This window comes from Benincasa hispida, chromosome 6, assembly GCF_009727055.1.
Source record: "Benincasa hispida cultivar B227 chromosome 6, ASM972705v1, whole genome shotgun sequence".
NCBI lineage: Eukaryota > Viridiplantae > Streptophyta > Magnoliopsida > Cucurbitales > Cucurbitaceae > Benincasa > Benincasa hispida.
In genome coordinates, this window is record NC_052354.1 from 6249718 (window position 1) to 6254765 (window position 5048).

The window sequence follows — 5048 nt, forward strand, 5'->3', positions numbered from 1 at the left end:
TCCAAAACCAAAACTCTCTTAAAATGTGCAAACATACTTACTTGATGAAGATGTTTGTGTTGATAAAGATCAACCGAAAAAAAGAATTTGAAGGGTTAACAAGAAAACAGTCATGGAAGGAAGGACTGTTGGATTTTGAAGTTTTGAATTTTTTCCTTAAAAAAAATGATATAATGACCTTTTTCTATCTTTGATAAATCTTGAGGAGTGAAAACATTCTTTTTAAAATGGTCATTTTTTCGAAACTTAGGGTCATTTCGTCAATTTTACTTAAATAATCTATGAAGCAGTAAATTTTTAAAAAATGTCAGCAGCCTGTCTTGCGTCTTCCTCCCTCTCGGTAATCTCTCTCCTCGACGTCTCTCTTCCTCCTCCAATCGCCGGCCACCGCTTTGCTGCCGTCGACTACCGGTGAGACTTTCTCTCTCCTGAACTCTTTTTCTCTCGTTCTGTCTTCAGTTCCAGCCGCCGCCGCCGCCTCCTCTGCCGTAACCCGCCGCACGCCACTGCTGCTGTCAATTTTCGCCGGATTTGAGGTTGTGGGTAAGGTTTTGGTGGCTTTTGTGGGTTTTTCTTGGATTATCTTGAATACCCGCTAAATTTTGGGCTTAAATTTAATTTAATCCTTTCAAGTTTTTGGAGGCTGTTAGCGGTGCTGTCCCAAGTTCTAGAGCGTTTAGTACGTTTTTGGTAAGTAGTATGGCGTTGGACCCATTTGAACTCAATATTGCTTGCTGTAAATTGGGTTTCTGACCCTTATTATAGAATCTTGCATAGGTTGGGGTCATTATTTAGAGTTTGGAAGAGACTTTGGATCAAGCCACACCTTGGGTAAGTTGTTTGGAGATGATTGGAATAAACCTATGTTTGGAATTAGGCATTAAGTGTTAAATTAAAAGTTGGTTCATGTTGTAGGGTTTGGTTCAAGGTTTCTCTAAACTAAAAATGAAAGAAGATTAATTTGGTTGGATAATAATATTTGAGTTTATTTTCGATGTAAGTAACTCTACTACTAGAATGCCCTTAACTCTAGAAAATATTGATGTGATAATGTTTGTGTGTTTGACTTGTTGATTAAGCACGCCCTTTTGTGTGGTTGATTATAAAAATTTATGATGACAACCATTTATGTTCATTTAGCATGAATGATGATTTGATGTGAGATCTACATGTGGAATTTAGAACTTGATAAACTTTATGCGTATATTGACAAAGTTTTAGCCTGGATTGACAAATGACTTTTTTTTTTAGCCGGAGTGGCACATGACATAGTTTAGCTTGGAATGACAAATGACACTATTTAGCCTGGAATGACACGACAGTTTTTCTTTATCCAAAAAAAGAAGACACGTGACACAATTTTGACCAGGTTTGGCTAAGTTTGGGTATCACTAGTTTCAATGATTTTCAACTCACGATTGCATGTGATTGCATAGTCTGACTTTACTTATTGAGTATTTTAAATATTTATCATTTCATTCAATGTTTTTTTTCCTCCTCTCTCTAGATAAAGGCAAGAACATATCGAGCGCACAACGAGGTGATTGGTGACAGTTTCATGGGACTAGTGTCATCACTTCCGCTCAATTTCATTTTTTCAAGTTATTTAATGTCTTGACGTATGGCTTTGAGATAAATAGCACATTTTGAATTTTGAACCTTTCTTTCATCAATGTTTTTAGGGGACCCCGAACAAAAGTTTTTCTTTGGCTTTCATTAAATTGTCTTGACAACGTTTTAATTATGTAAGAAATTTTATTTTAGGTAAAATTGGCCAACTTGCTTTAGTTTTGAAATTGGGTGCATGTATTAATGACCCCTGTCAGAGATCTTAAGAAGTCGGGTTGTTACAGTGTGTTTGTATTTACTTTATCTTGTTACCACTTCTTGAATATATCTATATACGTAATATAGATTTTTGGATGACTAATTCTAAATGTTACATGAGTAACTTGGATAGGAGGCTAGATGTACTTTGAATGGGATGTATGTTGTAGCATGTTGATTGTAAAACTATTGGTTGTGTTGAATATAATTGTTTGGATGTGTTAGGAAGCTGCTTGATGATGGTTGGGTTCAAAGTTTGTTTAATGAACTTGTGCAAAATTATGTTGGGCATGTGATTGTTTGTGTGGTAATTGCTAATTGTTGGTGGAAAGCAAGAAATGGCAAACATGCTAGGGGGACTTGGTTTTAGTGTTGTTGAATGTTGAGGCAAGCAAGAGGTGTGGCAAGATGAGGCCTCTATGTCTCGATCTAGGGTCATGGTGCTCGAGATGGTGTGCCATTTCTTGCCATTTGGTGCCATTGCAACAAAAACTGTGTTCACATGAGAAATGGAAAATTCAGAAGAATGAGAATATTAATTGCAAATAAGAATAAGTACAGATTAAGAAGAAGAAAAATAGTAAGAAGGATAAGAACAATAAGGGGAAGATTAAGAAGAGGAAGAAAAATAATAAAAAATGATGAAAAAAGAGTAGGGAAAAGAAAATAGCACACCAAAAATTTACGTGGAAAACCCTAATTAGGGATAAAAACCACGGGATAAGGGAATTATTATTAGAAATTGATACAATGGAATACAGTAGAACAACAACTTAAATAGAGAACAGGGAAACCCTAGGATACAATGAAAAAGACAAAATTGCCCCTAGAGCGCAAAACCCTAATTTCAACACTCCCCCTCAAGTTGGGGCGTAGATGTCAATAAGTCCCAACTTGCTCACACAAGCGTCAAACAACTGTCTGGAAAGCCCCTTTGTTAGGACATATGCAATTTGTTGATTGGAGGGAATATAAGGAACACAAATGTTGCCACTATCGAGTCTTTCCTTGATAAAGTACTGGTCAATCTCCACATGCTTTGTTCTGTCATGTTGAACAGGGTTGTTTGCTATGCTTATGGTTGCTTTATTATCACAGTAGAGTTTCATTGGGCTGGCATGCTCTTGATCAAGGTCTTTCAAGACTTTTTCAAGCCAGATCTCTTCACAGATTCCCTGACTCATGGCTCTGTATTCTGCCTCAGCACTGCTTCTGGCAACAACACTTTGTTTTTTGCTTTTCCATGTAACAAGATTGCCCCACACAAGGTACAATATCCTGATGTTGATTTCCTGTCTATTACAGATCCTGCCCAATCAACATCGGTGTAAGCTTCGATACATCATTTTTCAGTTTTCCTGAACATCAAGCCTTTCCCTGGAGAAGTTTTCAGATATCTCAAAATGCACTCTACTGCCCTCATGTGTTCTTCGTATGGTGACTGCATGAACTGACTTACCATACTTATTGCATAAGAGATGTCGGGTCTAGTATGAGAAAGATATATTAATTTCCCAATAAATCGTTGATATCTTTCTTTGCTCACTGGAACACTTTTACTCATATTACTTAACTTTGCATTGGCTTTTATAGGGGTATCAACTGGTTTGCACCCCGTCATACCTGTTTCCTTGAGCAGGTCCAGAGTATACTTCCTTTGGGAAACTGAAATTTCTTCTTTTGATCGAGCTACTTCCATTCCGAGGAAGTATCTTAGTTTCCAAGGTTCTTGATCTCGAATTCCTCATCCATCTTTGCTTTCAATCGGTCAATCTCTGAGGTATCATCACCTGAAATAACAATGTCATCAACATAAACAATCAAAACTGCGATTTTCCCGGATACAGACCTTTTAGTAAACAGAGTATGATCAGAATAACCCTGTTTATATCCTTGAGATTTTACAAACATAGTAAATCTGCCAAACCAAGCCCTTGGTGACTGTTTTAGCCCATATAAGGACTTTCTCAATCTGCAAACTCGGTGATCAAACTGTTTCTCAAATCCTGGGGGAGGACTTATATAGATTTCTTCCGAGAAAAGCATTCTTCACATCAAGCTGGTGAAGGGGCCAATCCTTATTAACTGCAATAAAAAGGGGGACCTGAACTGTATTTAGCTTTGCAACTGGCGAAAAGGTCTCTGAATAATCAATCCCAAACGTTTGAGTAAAACCCCTGGCCACTAATCTTGCTTTGTATCTATCAACAGCCCCATCGGGCTTATACTTTATTGTGAATACCCATTTACATCCGACTGCTTTTTGACCATTTGGAAGATTGACTTGATCCTACGTATGATTTTTCTCGAGGGCTTTCGTTTCTTCCATAACTGCTGCATTCCATTTAGGACTTTCCAATGCGGCGTGTATACTTTTTGGTATCACCACTGTGTCTAGGCTTGTAGTGAGGGCCTTGAACTCAGGAGATAAATTACTATAGGACAAGTGACTTTGCAACGGATATTTAGTACATGATCTCGTACCTTTCCTCAGGGCAATCGGAAGATCAAGGGATTCATCTCTATCTTTATTTTCTTCTGACATACTGCATTCTCCCTCCGGTTCTGTTATTTTCCCACTTTCAACATTTTTTCCAGCGGGAATAAGAAAGGCTTCTTTTCTAGGTTCTACCAAGTCCTCAAGAGTCATACACTCATCTGTCTCTTTACCATCATCAACTTCAATCACATCCTTGCTGGCATTATCTTCCCTGCTTTTGCTTTCAACATTTTCAACACAAGTATCAGTGTTATCACATTTATTATTATGATCAGGGATAGGACTACTAGTACCTGGAACTGATCTTTGTTTAGACTCATGAACTGGAGCCGGAGAGATGACAGGTGGCGCTATTTCCTTCCTGAGATTCTTTCTATAGTATGTGATCCAAGGGACTTGTTCAGTTGGGAGGATGGGTGCGTTGGTGTTGACACTGACATCAAGGATGGGTTCAGGTTCAGGTAAGGTAGAAAGACTGGGACCCCAATTAGTTTCTTCACTGGAATGCTCCCCCTGAAGAGAACCATTGGGAAAGAATGGATGATCTTCGAAGAAGGTCATATCCATAGAGACAATATTTCCTGGAAGGAGGGTGATAATACTTGTACCCACTCAGATGTAGAGGATATCCTACAAAAACGCATTTTTGTGCTCGAGGGGTAAACTTGGTACGGTTAGGTCCGTGTGTATGGACGAACACCACACAGCCAAAGACACGAAG

The 5048-nt window shown here is 38.4% G+C and overlaps 1 protein-coding gene across 19 annotated transcripts in view; it reads left to right on the forward strand.

Annotated features, from left to right (window-relative positions):
• The first annotated feature begins 284 nt into the window (after positions 1–284).
• Positions 285–5048, forward strand: part of LOC120079859 (origin of replication complex subunit 1B-like) — a 94249-nt gene continuing 89485 nt past the window's right edge. Inside the window, exons 1-5 of one of the 19 annotated variants that reach the window (XM_039034294.1) lie at positions 290–543; positions 634–690; positions 766–831; positions 1252–1369; positions 1508–1540. The gene's annotated coding sequence lies outside the window, so the exon portion shown is untranslated. Of the gene's footprint in view, positions 544–633; positions 691–765; positions 832–1251; positions 1370–1507; positions 1541–1612; positions 3260–5048 lie in introns of those variants that run through there. The other 18 variants (XM_039034299.1, XM_039034309.1, XR_005482360.1 and 15 more) reach the window with 18 other exon arrangements.